Source organism: Arachis hypogaea, chromosome 4 (genome assembly GCF_003086295.3).
Source record: "Arachis hypogaea cultivar Tifrunner chromosome 4, arahy.Tifrunner.gnm2.J5K5, whole genome shotgun sequence".
Classification (NCBI taxonomy): domain Eukaryota; kingdom Viridiplantae; phylum Streptophyta; class Magnoliopsida; order Fabales; family Fabaceae; genus Arachis; species Arachis hypogaea.
The window spans coordinates 95,662,132-95,679,296 of NC_092039.1; the positions used below are offsets into that span (position 1 = coordinate 95,662,132).

The 17,165-nt window shown below is 36.1% G+C and overlaps 1 long non-coding RNA gene across 1 annotated transcript; it reads right to left on the reverse strand.

Annotated features, from left to right (window-relative positions):
* Positions 1 to 1,031: 1,031 nt before the first annotated feature.
* Positions 1,032 to 2,613, reverse strand: LOC112794339 (uncharacterized). Its single transcript, XR_011880773.1, has 3 exons — positions 2,295 to 2,613; positions 1,671 to 2,016; positions 1,032 to 1,330 (listed from the first exon to the last, which is right to left on the reverse strand). It is a non-coding gene; the product is annotated as an uncharacterized lncRNA (long non-coding RNA).
* Positions 2,614 to 17,165: the final 14,552 nt, after the last annotated feature.

The following is a 17,165-nucleotide window of genomic DNA, read 5'->3' on the forward strand; positions in this document are numbered from 1 at the left end:
GAGGTGGTACAGGTCGTATTGAAGTTTTCTGAAATCCGCATCTATTTGCTCACTTCTGGGGTTTGACAGATTCTCAGAAGAGTGTTCTTGTGCGATCCATTATCTTTTAGGATGAGTACTTCTTGTCTAAAGTTGTGATTTCTTTAGGAAACTTGTTATGTGGTTTAGTATAATATTTTAGAACTTAGTTAACATGATTTAGGACTAACATTGTTTTGGTATTAATTAGATAGTCAAAACGGTATTACTTGTCTTTTGAATTGACAATAAGAATCTATGATGATGACGTATTTTATTTCTCAAAGCCATGTTCCCTGATTCTGATTCTTAGCAACAAGAATTTATAATTATATCTCAAGTGCTACTCCATTGATTTTATTTGTTAGAAATACAATTTAATGTGTCTTGGATGATAAATATATATCAGCAGCATTGTGCTAGATGATAAATATATATTAGCAATACAATTTATCCGTTCTTAATGAACATATATATTCAGCAGTATTGTCATTCACATGATGATGTGTGGATTTTAGATTTACTTTAATTATACAGTTTCAAATTTATAATTTTTTTTTCAATTTGGGAACTCGATTAATCCACAATATAATTGCCTCTGGGAAATGGAATGCCAATAGACTTCTGCTTATTAAAAGGATCAGTATTTTTTGGCTCTTTATTAGATCAATTCATTGTACAAAAATATTTTTCTTTTTTAAATATATTGAAATCATGTTTGGTGTTAAATATTCTTTTAGTTATTTCTTGTGCAACCTTTTCTAAAAGTAACTTATAAATGGGAATCGAAGCAAGAATGCTTGATGGTTTTCCAAGATATTCATTCATGTTAAGAGATTTTTAAAGCATGTGGGTATGTATTTCTGAAGTCTGAAGGCATCTCATATGGTAAAATTGATGAAAGACAATGTCACAGTTCTTTCATTTAGCATAAGCAAATAAGCAAACGGTGCATTATTTTCATTGCCAATAAGTTCCAGAAAGCCAATAGTAAAAAAAAGTTGGACGAATCATTCTTTCTAATTTATTTACTAATTAATATTAAAATAAAACTATACTATCTTACAACTTGCATTGCTAGAATAGCATAGCAAAAACTCTAATAAATAATTATAATTACTTTAAAAACATGATGCTAACAATAATGTAATTTTACATTTTTACTATTGACTGTCGATGAGATCAAGGCTTTGTAGCTTTATATGCAACTCTCTACTTTCAAGTGCCCATAGTTTACTAAATACTATCATCTTTCAGCATCTCCCTCCATTCCATTATATTATTCTTTTGTTCACAACTTCATCAATGCCTCCTTCAAGATCAGATTAACCTTCAGTTTGAGAAATATGTATGCTGGAAGTTTTGCAACTCTAGTTTTTGGGGCTGGCTATATTAGTTTAAAGGCCAACTCTTCAAATCGTTATACTACTACTACTAACATTGAATGGTGCAAGAAAAAGAACATAGTCTCCAATGGTTCCAAAACTCACTGCATGAAGGTGAGAAGAATTCATATATATATATATATATATATATATATATATATATATATATATATATATATATATATATATATATATATTCGCTCCTTCTTCTTGTTTTTAAATTAAGAACAGACATGGAATCCAATCAATAATAAACATATACATTACCTCTGGAAAGTTTTTGAAATATTGGTACAAATATAACACTTGCAAGTAATAACCGTAGCACATCAAAGAGGGAGGCTTCTTTTTCATTCACCTGACAAAATCTCATATAGAGCCACGAAATTTATAAAATTGAATGGTAATGAATGGAAAATGTTAGAAAGCAAACCTCTTACTGAGGTAACGATGTGATACTTTTCTTTATTTTTTTAATGGAGTTTCTTAAGTTGCTTAACCAGTGGGCAGTGGCTTTGCACTACTGGAAGCTTCTTCAACACTAGTCACAATCACTTCTGACTGTTGAAGCAGCTGAGCAGTCCTTTCTCCTATATTGGCATAGAAGGCAACCCTGTAGTACAAAATCCACCACTTGTTTATCCTGGTTCATTTTCATACTAAATCTTGCATTTAAAATAACATAGCAGGAAGGAACAAGATATTTTCCAATAAAAATACAGTACAATTCAAGCAAAACTGCCACACACCAGGGCATATATCCCTTTCCAAACACCAATGTAAGCTTTAAAATCAGTTTCAAACATAGATAATCTTAAGAAAAATGATCAAATTTGATCTTCAGAAAAATTAACTAGCAAATAAGGAAAAATAACAAGAATTTGTACCTACCTGAGTATAACGTGACAATCGAGAGAGAAGGAGAGGAGAGCAGAGGTACAGTTCCGAGGAAAGCACAGAATGGAACGGCGGCGACGCTGGCGATGCAGACGTAGAGGTAGAGGCAGGGAATGACACAACAACCTGACCCTCACCAGTAACTGACGGCGCAATTGACAATAATTAGAGACACTGCAGCGCACCTTCCTCGATAGGATTGTTGGCGCCGCTTCCGGCGGTGAGATTGACCGGTGATTCCTTCACTTCTCGGTAGGAGCTCAGGAGAAAGGAGAAAGGGGATGGAAATTGAAACGGGATTTGGGTTAGAGTTTCATTTTACAATTAGGAGTGTTTTTGTAATTTGAAACATTTTAGTCTCAATTTCTATATCAAACCAAATAGAATACTGAAACATAACTCAGTTTTGTATACTTTTTCACCAAACATAATACTGAGACTTATTTACATTATTTTAGCCTCTGTCTCTGAGTCTCTGTCTTTTAGTCTCTGTCTTTCTGTTTCTGTCTCTCCACCAAACGCTACCTTAGTTTTTCCTTGCTTTTTAGTGTTTGTGATCATATGCAATAGTTAGAACAGAGACAGAGATGTTTAGAGATGGAAACAGAACACCCTGGAGTAGACCCTTTGCTGGCATTGGACGCCAGACAAGGAGGCAAAGGGGGCGCTCAACGCCCCCAATGGGTGAGAAAGCTGGCGTTGAACGCCAAAGGAGGAGCCCTTAGAGGGCGTTCAATGCCCACAATGGAGCAAGAAGCTGGCGTTCAACGCCAGCCATGGAGTAGAGGCTAGGAGTTTAACGCCAACAAGGGGGTAGAAAATTCAAATTCCCTAGCTTCTCAGGATCAGTGGGTCCCACAGATTCTACACCTAACTCACCTATCATTCACCTCTTCCCTTCCCTCCTTCTATCTCTACCTCTTTCTTCTTCTTTTACTCTCTTCTTTTCCATTGTTCATATTTGCTCGAGGATGAGCAAAACTATTTAGTTTGGTGTTGCAAAAGCTTTGCTTTTTGACTTCTACCATTCCTAAGTATGGCACCAAAGACTAGTGAAACCTCAAGGAAGAGGAAGGGAAAGGCACTTGCCTCCACTTCCTTCAGCTCATATGTCACTTATGCAATGCAAATGGAATTGTCATAGAAGGAGACATCCCCAATGAGGAGGACAAGCCCATCACTAAAAGAAGGATGGAGCATGTTAGAGAGCCGGCACGTAAATCACAGCAAGAGCATGTTGAGCTGCCTCACAAGAAATTCCTGAGATGACTCAAGGGATGCATTTTTCTCCCCAAGGATATTGGGATCAACTGAATACTTCTTTAGAAGAATTAAGCTCCAACATGGATCAACTGAGGATGGGACACCAAGAGCATTCTACCATCCTCTATGAAATAAGAGAAGATCAAAGAGTTATGAGGGAAGAGCAACAGAGGCAAGGACGAGACATAGAAGAAATCAAGCGCTCCATTGGATTTTCCAGAGGGAGTAGTAGCCGGCTAGCCGCCGTCACTAAGGTGGCCCCGTTCTCTTACTCCCCTTGCCTATGTCATTTTTTTCGGTTTTCCTTGTATTTTGTTTTATTGTCTATTTCTTATGCATGATCATCTTTATTTATGTCTTAAAGCTATGAAATATTCCATATATCTCTCACCTTACTTGAAAGAAAATTTTATTTGAAAAAGAATAGGGAGATATTTAAATTTCGAGTTATATCATAAGAATAGTTCATTTATGTTGATGTGGTGGCATTGCTTTTACCTTCTGAATGCATGAATGAACAGTGCATATTTGATGTTGGAGTTAAGAATGTTGGCTCTTGAAAGAATGATGAAAAAAGAGAAGTATTATTGGTAATCTAAAAAATCCAACAATTGATTCTTGAAGCAAGAAAAGGCAGCAAAAAGAAAGAAAAGGGGAAAGAAAATGGCGAAAAAAAGAAGCAAGCAGAAAAAGAAAGAAAAATCCAATAGCTCTTTAAACCAAAAGGCAAGAGCAAGGATCCAAAGGCTTTGAGTATCAATAGTTAGCAGGGCTTAAAAACAAAATCTTGGCCTAAACAGTTCAAAATGAGCTGCTTCCCTAACTATATGCTTATGGTGTAAAGGTATCAATTGAAAAGCTTAAGATTGAGCAGTTAAAGTCGTGATCCAAAGCAAAAAAGTGTGCTTAAGAACTCTAGATACCACTGGCTGGGGATTGTAGCAAAGCTGAATCACAATCCTAAGGGGTTCACCCAGTTAAGTGACCGTGGCGTTTATGTATACGGTGGTAATACTGAAAAATAAAGCGCTTAGTAGGGGTGTTTATGGTTTAGTTTTTTCATAAACTGAACTGAAACTGCACTAAACCATTTTAAATGGTTTAGAAACTAAACTAAACTACTTTGTCAAATAAAAAATTGGTTTTAAACCAGTTTACAATATAGTGCACCAGTTTAAACCAGTTCATAAAAATAAAACCAGTTTTAATTGAAAAAACCAATTTAAACTGGTTTATAGGCTAAAACAGGTTTTAACTTTTAACATATATAAAATTAGTTTTTACATTTTCTCTCTCCCCCTCTCTCTCCCACTCTCTCTCATTCTCTCCCTCTCTCTCCCCCCTCTCTCTCCTCTCCCTCTCTCTTGCTCTCCCTTCTCTCCTTCTCTCTCTCCTTCCCTTCTCCCTCTCTCTCTCTCTTCTTCTCTCCCTCTCTCCCCTCATTTCTCTTTCTCCCACTCTCTCTCCTTCTCTCCGCTTCCTCTCTCTATCTCCCTTCTCTCCCCCTCTCTCCTCCCCTTCTTCCTCTCTCTCTTCTTCTCTGCCTCTCTCCCCTTCCTTTCTCTATCTCCCTTCTCTCCCTCTCTCTCTCCTTCCCCTTTTCCTCTCTCTCTTCTTCTCTGCCTCTCTCCCCTTCCTCTCTCTATCTCCCTTCTCTCCCTCTCTCTCTCCTTCCCCTTTTCCTCTCTCTCCCCCTCCTTTCTCTCTCTCTCCATCTTTTCTCTCTTTCCCTTCTCCTTTTCCTCCCCTCCCCTCTCTTTGTCTTTCTCTCTCTATCTCCCCCTTTTCTCTCATTCTCTCTCTCCCCTATCCCTCTTCTTCTATCTCTCTCTCTTCCTCTTCTCCTCTCCTCTCCCCTCCTCTTTCTCTCTCTCTCTCCCTCTCTCTCTCTCTCTCTCTCGCTCCCTGTCTTTCTTAACATATATAAAATTAGATTTTACATTCTCTTTCTTACCCTCTCTCTCCCTTCTCTCCCTTTTTCTCTTTTCTTCCCTTCTTCCTTTCTTTCTCCTCTTCCCTCCTCTTCTCTCCCCCTCTCTCTCTTTCCCCTCTCACTCTTCCTCTTTTCTCTTTCTCTCCCCTTCTTTCTCACCTTTCCCTTTCTTTGTCTTCTTCTCTCTCTCTCTCCCTCTCTCTTCCTCTCCTCTATCTCTCCATTGCCTCTCTTTCTCCCCATTTCCTTTCTTTCTCTCTCCTTTTTCTCCCTATATCCCTTTCTCTCATTCTCTCTCCCCGATCCCTCTTTTTTTCTATCTCTCTCCCTCTCTCTCCTTCCCTCTTCCCATCCCCTCTCCCTCTACCTCTCTCTTTCTCTCTATCTCTCTCACTTTCTCTCCCCCTCTCTCTTTTTCTCTCTCTCTCTCTCTTGTGCTCTTTCTCCCCATTCCTTTTCTCTCTCTCTTTCTCTCTCTCTTTCTCTTCTTCCTCTTCTCTCTCTTTTTTCTATCTCTCCTTCTTCCCTCTTTTTTCTTCTTTTCTTTCTCCCTCTTTCTCTCTCTTATTTTGGAGAAAAAAGAGGGAGAGAGAGAAGAGGGATATAGAGTGAGAGAAGATTGAGAGGAAAAGAGAAAAGAGAGAAAGAAAGGGAAGAAAAAGGAGAAAGAGAGAGAGAGGAGGGAGAGAAAAGAGAGAGAAGAGGAAAGAGAAAGAAGGGAAGGATGAGAGAGAAATAGGAGAGAGAAAGGTAAGAGAGAGGGAGAGAGAGAGAGAGAAAGAGGAAGAGAGAAGGAGGGAGAGAGAGAGAGGAAGGAGAGGAAAGAGAGGGAAAAGAGGGAGAGGGAGAGAGAAGGGGGAAGGGAGGGAAAGGGGAGAAAAAGGAAAGAGAGGGAGAGAGCGAGAGAAAAAGGAGAGAGAGAGAGAGAGGAGGAGGAGGAGGAGAAGAAAGAGGAGAAGGAGAAGGAGAGAGAGAGAGGAGAGAGAGAAAGAAAAGGGGAAAGCGAGAAAAATGAGGGAGAGAGAGAGAGGAAGAGAGAAGGGAGGAGAGAGAGAGAGGAAGGAATGAGGAAAAAGAGGGAGAGGAGGGAAAAGAGAGAGAGAGAGAGAGAGAGAAAGAGGAGGAGAGAGAGAGAGAATGAGAGAGATAAGGGGAAAAGAGAGAAGAGGGGAGGGGGAGAGAGAGAAGGGAGAGATGAGGGGGAGAAAGAGGAGAGAGAGGAAGGGGAGAGAGAAAGTGAAGGGAGAGAGAAAGAGAAAGAGTGTGTAAAAACTAATTTTAGAGTTTAAATAAAACCAGTTTTAATTTGGTTTAAAACTAAACTGAACCATAAAAACTGGTTTTCATAAAAACTATGGTTTCAGTTTAGTTTTTTATTTAAAAAAACTGGTTAATTTAAAACAGTTTCAATTCAGTTCAGTGAAACCAGTTTTTTTGCACATCCCTAGCGCTTAGGGTCACGACCAAGACTCAAAAGAAGCCGTGTTCAAGAATAAAAAAGAACTAAAGTAGGAGATTCAATAATATCATCTGGATTCTAAGTTCCTAAAGATGCTAATTATTCTGAGCTTCAAAGGAAAGTGAGATGTCAAAACTATTCAGAAGTGAATAGCCACTAGTCCTGCTCATCTAATTGAAACTGAGCTTCATTGAAAACTATGGGATTTATTGTATCCTTCTCTTCTTTTTAATCCTACTTTGTTTTTGGTTGCTGGGAGACAAGCAACAGTTTAAGTTTTGTGTTTTGATGAGTGGATATTTTATACGCTTTTTAGCATCATCTTCATATAGTTTTTATTATGTTTTGTTTAAGTTTTATTATATTTTCATAGGTTTTAGTGCAAAATTCACATTTTTAGATTATACTTTGAGTTTTTGCATTTTATGATAATTTTAGGTAATTTCTGGCTGAAATTGAGGAGTTTTGGAAAAGTCCGAGTCAGAGACAGAGAAAGGACTGCATATGCTGTCAGATTTTGACCTCCGTGAAGTCGAAGGAGCATGTTTAGAGCTACAGAAATCCAAATGGCGCGTTCTCAATGGCATTGGAAAGCTAACATCAAGGGCTCTCCAGCAATATATAATAGTTTATACTTTGCTCTGGAAATAAAGGTGCAAAACTGGCGTTCAACGCAAGCACTTCACTCTCTTCCTGGCGTTGGACGCCCAAAAGGTAGCAGCTGGTGTCCAACGCCCAAAAGGAGTCCAAAGCTGGTGTTCAACGCCCAAGAAGGGTACTAGCTCGTGGAGTCACCCTTAGCTCAGCTTAAACACTCACCAAGTGGGCCCCAGAAGTAGATTTTTGCACTATCAACCTAGTTTATCCTATTTCTGTAATCCTTGGTTGCTAGACTAGTATATATAGAACAAAGATCACCCTTGTTAGAGATCTTTACCCATTCGAACCTTTCAATACTTTTCTGAAAGCTATGAGTCACTAACCTCCTAGGTTAAGGTTAGGAGCTCTGCTAATTCTTATGGATTAATAATATCATTGTTCTATTTCAATCTATGCTTGATTCCCTTCTAAGATGTATCTTCGTTCTTCATCCTAATGAATTAGGAGTGTAACTTGACCATCATCCCTATTCTACATGGGTTCTTGCGAGTCCTTGACGTGATAGTGCTGAACCACAAACTTGATTATACATCTCTTAGACGGCTAATCCACGACTTCATTGGGGACTTAGAGACAACAGTTCAGCTGAGGTGCAAGACGATTAGGGCCTTTGTGGTATAGACTAGAATCATTGGAGCAGCATTCTCTTATCCGAAAGATCTAACCTTGTCTGTGGCACTTTGAGTATGATCAGCAAGGAAATGGACTACAGGAGCTTCACCCCCATTCAGATTGAATGACCACTGACCTGGCGTTTGATCTAAAGTAGAGGAGATTAATGACCGCTGACCTGACGTTAATCACTTACAGCTTGCCATGGAATGAATCATCAGAAGTTGGAGTAGACAGTGAGAAAAGTTGACACGGAAGGAGGAAGCATCTTCGAAGCCTCAACTGTTCTCTAATCATTAATTTCACACCAATTAAGTAATTCTATCTTTATTCTATTTTATGCATTTTTCACAACAACTATATTTTCTATCCGCCTGACTAAAATCTACAAGGTAGCCATTGCTTGTTCAAACCAACAATCTCTGTGGGATCGACTCTCACTCACCTAAGATATTACTTGGACGACCTGGTGCACTTGCTGGTCTATCTGTGGAAATATTGCGGAATCAATTTCATGCACCAAGTAACTTCTTATTCCAAATGTACCAAAGACTCTGCTATTCTGCATTTTTAATCCATTATCCCTTGCCAAAGTTCGAAATCTATATCCGTTAACATCATATGAAGAGAACTTTCTTGCTTGGTCATATGGTCCTTGAGAAAGAATGATAAGAATGTCTTTCTCCACATTAGGAAGTTTGTTGAGATTAGTAGAAATCTAAAAGCACATTAACATGTTTGTGTTAGTCATAGACATATTGCAAAAATAGAAAATGAAATAAGTGAAATTTCTCTTACATGATTAAAGAACCAATCGACGAATTCCCTATGAACCTTTTTGTCTATCTCAGTAGTATCTCTTGTTCGGCTTCTTAATCTTTTCTTCACAATATCTCTATCATCCCTAAGATAGTTATCAACTGCACGACAATTTATCAAAACATGTCTACGAGCCTGCCTCTTCTCAATTGGTGATAAAGTAAAATATGTGAAACCAGTATTTGATTCTCCGACTTGAGAAAACAGCTTAAATGTTCGTGAAGTAGGATTTATCTGGGTAGGCTCATTACCAACACGCTTAAATCGATTCCATATTGTCTTAATATTGTCCAGGTATCTTGAACAAAATGTAATGATCTCTTGCATAAGATAACCGTCAGCAATAGAGCCCTCTAATTGTGCTTTGTTACGCACATAAGATTTTAGTTGTCCCAAGTACCTATTAATTATGCCAAAATTATTAATATTAATAGGAAACTTATACACTATTTTTAAATTAAGGTAAAGAAATTTAAAATTTGTTACCTTTCGATCAGATACATCCATCGGTAATGTATAAGACCTCCAAGCTTAACTTCTTCAACAAGGTGAACTACAAAATGAATCATAATTGTAAAAAAGGATGGAAGAAATAACATCTCCATGTGGCATAGAGTGAGCACAATTTGATCTTGCAACTTGTCTAAATCCTTAATAATCAATCTTTTATCACATAACTTCCTAAAAAACGAGCACAATTCAATCAAGATTGCTGAAAACTTCACTAGGCAAACTCGTTCGCATGGCTAATGGTAGCAATTGTTGCATCAATATATGATTATCATGGCTTTTTAGCATCCCATTTATCTTAAGGTTGTCAACATCAATGCACCTAGATATGTCACTTGAACACCTGTCTGGCACACTAATATTTCTTAAAGTTGAAAGAAAAGCATTCTTGCCTTTGTTAGTCAATGTAAAGACAGCTAAAGCGTACTTTCCATTCTCATTTGGCCAAAGATCTTGTTTACAGCCTAAAGTTTTAAGATCTTTTCGAGCATTGAGGTGGTCTTTTGACTTGGTATTGTCATTTAGCAACGTGTATATTACATTATCACATACATTTTTTCTATATGCATCACATCAAGATTGTGACGCAATAGGTTATACTTCTAATAAGGAAGTTAAAAAAATACTTTTTTTCCTCTATTGCTTATCACCTTCTGTAGCACGCTCATCACATCTTCTTTCCCCCCTAACTTTTGTCTCTTCTTTTCTACTAAATATGACATTGATGTCCTTGACTTGCTCAAGTATATAGACCAGATAACCTCTTCGATGGATTGCAAAATTCTTGCTCTCCATTAAATCGAATCCTATTTAATCTAAACCGATGCCTTTGATTAGGAAACGATGTCCTATGAAACATGATTTCCTACTATGACGAAGTTGAAAAGGAACAAAGTCAAAGTTACAAGATGGACAAGAAAGTCCAGTATATGTGTTCCACCCGGAGAGAATTCCTAACCCAAGAAAGTCACTTATAGTTCACATCAAAGCCGCATGCAACTTGAACGGCTTTTTCTCAAAAGAATCATATGCATCCACGCCGTTATTCCATAGCTCTTTTAGCTCTTTGATCAACGGTTGTAAGTAGACATCTATATTGTTTCCTGGTATCTTTTTTCCATGAATTATCATTGAAAAAATAAAAGATGTCTACTTCATACAAATCCAAGGAGGAGTGTTGTAAGGAATGAGAATAACTGGCCAGGTACTAGAATTTGCATTCATACTACGATAGGGATTAGTACCATCAGTAGCTAATGCCAAACGTATATTTCGTGAATCCTCTGCAAATGAAGTGTTTTTTAAATCAAACATCTTTCAAGCTTCTGAATCTCTAGGATACGTCATTACACCATCTTCCTTAGGAGCCACATCATGCCATCTCATGGCCACGGCTGTCTTTGAAGACAAAAATAACCTTTGCAAACGAGATTTTAGTGAGAAATAACGAAGAACTTTTGCAGGCACCTTCTTCCTAATATTCCCATCATTTGATTCTTGAATCTCACCACTCTTTGTATCTAGTTTCCATCTAGACTTGCTGCAAATTTTACATATTTCTTTCTCCTTGTCTTCACCCCAATACAGCATGCAATTGTTCGGGCATGCATGTATCTTCTCATAATTCATACCAAGCTTCAAGATAGTTTTTTTGCTTCATAAAATGAACTCGGAATCTCTGCATGTTCAAATGCATCATGTAAGAGTTCAAATATCATCGACATTGCCTTGTCAGTCATCTCACATATACACTTAATATGATACATCTTCACTAAAAAGGACAATCTTAAATATCTCGTACACCCTTCATACAAAGGTAGTTCTGCATGACTTCCTAATTCTTCAAACTCCCTGCATCATGTTGTTCTTGAGCTACATCTGGCATCACTCTTTCAACTCCATCAATGTCTTCATCTGACTCTAATAATACTTCATTTGCCCAGTGCATATCAGTCCCAAGAGCATTTCCAAGCATGTCATGAATAGAATCTTGATTAAGTAAATCATCAAAAGCATTTGAAGAATCAGTATTTGAGACATTACTACAGGGATCCCCTACCTCAGTCTCTTTGTGATAAAACCAAAGTGTATATTCTTTTGGAAATTGGGTACATATCAAGTGATCATACATCTCACCCTTTGTCACCTTTTTTGTAAAATCGCACATTAAACAATAGCATACAGTTGCTTCAGCTAAACTATTTTTAAAGGTAAAATCAATAAACCTCCTAACCCCTCGCTCATACTTTATTGAGTTTCGTGGCTTTGTGATCCATGACTTATCCATTGAACCAATATAAGAATCTCCCTTCAAATTTCAAACAAGAGTATATCCTTAATTTTATCTACAATGCAATAAATACTAAACTATGAAAACTACCATGCAATAAAAATATAGTTTGTGCAGTAATAAAAATAAATATGAACTAAGAAAAAAACTAACTGAATGTGGTGATGCCGCAAAGAAGCTCCACCCTTTAACTCTCTCACTTCCAGCAATACTTATATGAATCTTCTCTCTGCATTCATATAGAAAAGTATGGTAACAAATAAAAATATATAAGCTCTTGAATAACGATACATTTTCTCTAAGTGTATTAGCATTGTAACAAATAAAAATACTCTTAAAATTTTATATAAAACAAATATACTAAAATTGAATTACATTTTTATTTTATTTTAAATAAAAAAGCAAGGAATTATCAGAATATAAAAAATTATTATTTTTTATTCTTTATGATAGTTTAATAACAAATATATTATGATTAATTTTATTAATGTTGAAAATTAAGAAAAAAAATGTAAATTTTTTTGTTATGAAATTAATCTTTTAAACTAACAATCATCTAATGAAATAAAGTGTGAATAAGAAGTGAGAGCATGAATATTATTATAAAAAGTAAAAAATAAAAAATAAAAAGAAAAGAGAAAAATATTGAATCAATGTTGATTGAAAAATTAATTTCTAATTTTTCTTTACATTATACATAAGGATAATTAAAACTTAGCATGAACCCAGTAATTTAAATTATTTATCTATTCTTTTTTTTTGGACATAATTTAAATTTTTTTAATAATAATAATAATAATAATAATAATAATAATAATAATAATAATAATAATAATAATAATAATATTATTACATATAATTATACATATGCTCCTGAATAATGATATATCTTCTCTAAGTATATTAGCTGCTAATGCATGCCAAGACTTATTACTCCATAAAATAGCACCTAGGACAAATAAGCAACTATAACCTAATTAAATAATTTTAACTACTTGATAGTATTAGCTGTTAAAAAGTGGCTACTAATATCTCTCTTGCATACCCCCTATCCTAAGATTAATTTGTTATATTCTTCACTCAAGACTCTAATCCTGTAGGCTGGTACAACTCTCAATGAGACAGGTGAATCTCTATTTGTCCAAACCTCAACGGTAAATTGGTTATGCCCAAATATGCCCAATGTGACACAACCCGAAGGAATTCATAAAAAATATCTAACACCTTTTTTTTTTTGGTATTAAAAATATCTAACACCTAACCTTCGCAAATGTCCAAACAAGTAATGACCCAGTCCAATCCAAAATGGAGACTAACTTTGACTCAAACCCCTTCAAAAGCCAATGAGCCGTAGTTGCATTTTATGGAATTATACTAAGAATTAGAATACAAATACAATAAAAAGATAGATCAATAACAATGCATGCTTATTAAAACTCATGATTTACCAATAACACATGGTGACAGTAAAAAACTAAAATATATTACTTAATCATTTCATGAACATTCAACTCCCATGATTAAAATTTGATCTTCAAACTCTTGAGCAAAATTTTGTAATGAACAAAAATTAAAATTGGCGTCTTGTGCCCAGCAAACTAGAGTAAAGGAGTGGTATGGTCTCGTGCAATTATATAGAAGACAGACTCAAGTAACTTGCAAAAATCATAGTTACTAAGTAAATCTGAAAATATTATCATCAAGCTTTAAATGTAGGTCAATGAGCAGTCATTGCATATATACAACACCCTGAACTGGAAAATAAAGGACACTTTAGCTGCAGTAAAATCCACTATACAAGCAACAACATTCATCACTTAAAGCATATATATAATGACCAAATATCAGATTTAAATTCGTAAGGAATATCAAATTTGAGTTCCTACCACCTGCATACAAATATTTGTAGCAATGAATTAATTTTTCATTTGATTATTATTAAGCATTCAATAAATAAATGCAATATTGATCACATACTAATTAAAAACATAGGCAAATGTCATACTATAATCTCTAATGGTTGGAGACAATTAAAACATGGATTCCATCCTTACATAAATATATTAGCTTGGGGACATGGAACTCTAATGACAGTAAAATTTTTCTCTTATGACTTAAACAAGCATATATCTATTTGGACGATATAAGGAAAGTACATTACATACTAGAAGAACAAAAGGTTTTATTGGAGAATAAATACATAAGCATAGGGGAAGTTATATCCTAAAAGAATCAATAACAATACAAAAAAGAAAAAAAGAAAGAAGAACATCAAGTAAGGTCAAATACTAGCAAAACACCGTAGAGAGTTAAAAGATTAAAGACTATGTTACACAAGAAGGGACATAACAGGAAAAAAAATTATAGATCCATGAAAATTCCAGCAACTTAATCCACCTATGGGCACCAAATAACATCATAGGTTGTATACTACCAAAGAAATTACCTTCTTTTCTCCTCCTTAAAGTCTAAACTGGCATATAAGAATATATTCTAAACTCTAATAGCAAATTCATGATTCACCAAAAATATCAAAAGCGTTCACCATCACAAACAGCAGCATAATACTCACGCCTCATTGGCACAACTTGAAAGCCTAGACTCTCATTGACAAACAAAAAAGTATTAATCAGGTCTCAGGCTCAATGCCTAGACTCTCATCTGGTGCTGCAACATATCAGATTTTGACATCAGGAGATTCAACATAGGAAATTGAAATCAGCTCAGACATAATAGTTATTAATCATATTTACAGAAAAACAAGATTCTTCAATTTCCTAAATGAAGGAGGGATGGTGCCAGATATGTTATTGTTATACAAGTCCAAGCCAACAAGACTCTTGAGGTTTCCAACCTCCGGAGGAACAGTTCCTTGAATGTTGTTTTTCTACAACTCATTGTATCAATAATAAGAATATCAAATCAAGCATCAAAGAGATACTTAGCCACTGCCATAAAACAAAAACACAATACAGATTAGAGACACCAAGCTAAATTCCTTTAAAGAAGCGTTGACTAATGAAATTAGAATCAAAGGTGTCCTCTATATTGTTTTAGGCATGAACAAACACAGTCTAGTAGCATGGAAATAACTAAGTTGCAGTGTACTGATATGACCACCACAACACAAAAATCTGCATTATTAATGGACTAATCTCACTTTAATTTGGAAAATTATAGACAACTTTTGATCTAACCTTTTAACTTAATACCTCTGCATTGTATATAGTTTATTTAGTATTTACATTAATCCTTGATATTCATAAGAAACTTCCATCTTACCCTGTTATGTTGAAACCATTAGAATGTGTACGAAGAATTGATTTTAAACTACAAGAATGCAGAATTAATTCTCAAATATCCAAATCTGACAGCCCAGGTAGATTTGAAAACCTAAATTAATAATTCCAAAAAATACATTAATTGCTCAAGTTTTAACCTAAACCAAAATTAATCATACTCAGATCCTTTGATTCCAAGACAATATGATAGATATATATAGTTTGAAACTTATGGCAGCGATGGAGGAGAGCAGTTCCGCCGCAGAGTTTGAAGCAGAGGAATGAGGCTTCTCCACGAATGCGAATGGAAATGCGAACACTAACAACGAAGGAAGGAGGCGAAGGAAGGTGAACACGGTGAAGAACACAGTGAAGAACATCGAACAGTGAAGAAAGCTGAACCGCAAAGAGCGCGAACTGCGAAGAGCACGAATGGTGAAGAACACGAACACCGTTGTTCCTTCTCTTCTCTTCTGACCTCAACGCCAATTGCTACAGGAGCAATCCATAAATGAAAACCAATTGAATCATTTAGGGTTTTGAGAAATAGACATGGTTATGAAAAATAGAAAATAAGAAAAAGAAGGAAAGGGATAAATTGTTATGTTTTTTATTGGTGCACGAAATTGACTCTGCAAGACCGGCAAATACACTGAGTCATCCAATTAATATTTCAGGTGAGTGAGAGTCGATTCTATGGAGATTGTTGGTTTGAACAAGTAATGGTTATCTTGCAGATCTTAGTTAGGCGGATAAAAAATATAGTTGTCACAAAAAATCGCAGAAAACAAATAAATAAATAAAACGTTACTAGATAAGTGTGAAATCAATGGTAAGAGAACGGTTGAGGCTCGAAGATGCTTCTTCCTTCTGGATCAACTTTTTTCACCATCTACTCCAACTTCTGATTGATTCATTCCATGGCAGGCTATATATGATTAATGCCGGGTCAACGGTCATTAATCTCCTCTGCCTTAGATCAAACGTCGGCTCAGCGGTCATCCAATCTGAACGGGGTGAAGCTCTAGCAGTCCATTCCCTTGGTGATTCCTATTCAAAGTGCCACAAACAAGTTCGAATCTTCCGGATTAGAGAATGTTGCGTGTTAGTTCTAGCCTATACCACAAAGGCCCTAATCGCCCCATACCTCGGCTGAACTGATGTCTTGAGAAATCCCCAACGAAATTGTGGATTAGCTGTCTAAGAGATGTATAATCAAGCTTGTGTTTCAATACTATCCCATCAAGGACTTGCAAGAACCCATGTGAATAGGGATGACGGTCAAGTTACATTCCCAATCCGTTAGGATGAAGAACGAAGATACATCTTAGAATAGAATCAAGCATAGATTGAAATAGAATATTGATATTATTAACCCATAAGAATCAGCAGAGCTCCTAACCGTAACCTAGGAGGTTAGTGACTCATATTTTACGTAGAATAGTGTTCAAAAATAAAGTGGGGGAAGAAGATGATTGGCGGAACCCCTAAACAAGGGTGATCTTCTTCTATAAATATTATTCTACTAACTAAGAATTACAGAAATAAGATAACTAGTTCTATAGTGCGAAAATCCACTTTTCGGGCCCACTTGGTGAGTGTTTGGGCTGAGCTTGAGTGAATCTACGAGCTAGTGCTCCCTTTTGGGCGTCCAACACCAGCTTTGGACTCCTGAATGGGCGTTGGACGCCAGCTGCTCCTTTCTGGGCGTTGGACGCCAGGAATGGGGTTGGTGGTTGGCATTGAACGCCAGTTTTAGGCCTTCATTTTCAAAGCAAAGTATGGACTATTATATATTTCTGGAAAGCCCTGAATGTTACCTTTCCATAGCCGTTAAGAGCGCACTGTTTGGATTTCTATAGCTCCAGAAATGCTCCTTCAAGTGCATGGAGTTATATCGTGATAGCATCTGCAGTCCTTTCTCTGTCTCTGAATCAGACTTTGCTAGAATTCCTCAATTTCAGCCATAAAACACCTGAAATTATCATAAAATACAAAAACTTAAAGTAAAATCCAAAAATATGAATTTTGCACTAAA